At 35.8% G+C, this 349-nt stretch overlaps 1 protein-coding gene across 1 annotated transcript in view; it reads right to left on the bottom strand.

Moving 5' to 3' along the window:
* The window catches only part of rassf5 (Ras association (RalGDS/AF-6) domain family member 5), a 67,023-nt gene that overhangs the window by 62,358 nt on the left and 4,316 nt on the right, over nucleotides 1–349 (bottom strand). The window lies entirely within an intron of this gene.

The raw sequence follows: 349 nt of genomic DNA, 5'->3' as shown, positions 1-349 counted from the left end.
CAGGAGCCAAATTTCTCCTCGTGCACGCCCTGTTTAAAATGTGCTGTTCTCATAGCTAACTTGAGCTACAAGATGAACACCTTCAACACTTTCAATAGGGTTTGTATTTTCCAAAAATGAGCGCAAAACATATATTTATTTAAAGCCTTCTTATTGTTGAGAACACAAAAGAACCAAAATACACTGATATTTATGATTATGGGTAGTTAGACATTAATGTATAAAAAAAAAGGGCGAATAACAGCAAATATTCGATGCCAACAGCAACATGTCATGCCTCCCTAGTATGGACAGAATTTCGGTTTCATCCATCCATCAATCCATCCAGAAAAATGTGGATAAATTGATG

The sequence above is a fragment of the Cyprinodon variegatus genome, unplaced genomic scaffold, assembly GCF_000732505.1.
Source record: "Cyprinodon variegatus isolate N-32 unplaced genomic scaffold, C_variegatus-1.0 Scaffold72, whole genome shotgun sequence".
Taxonomy (NCBI): Eukaryota; Metazoa; Chordata; class Actinopteri; order Cyprinodontiformes; family Cyprinodontidae; genus Cyprinodon; species Cyprinodon variegatus.
Note: the sequence above shows the minus strand (reverse complement) of the source record. Positions and strands in the feature narration are given on the sequence as shown.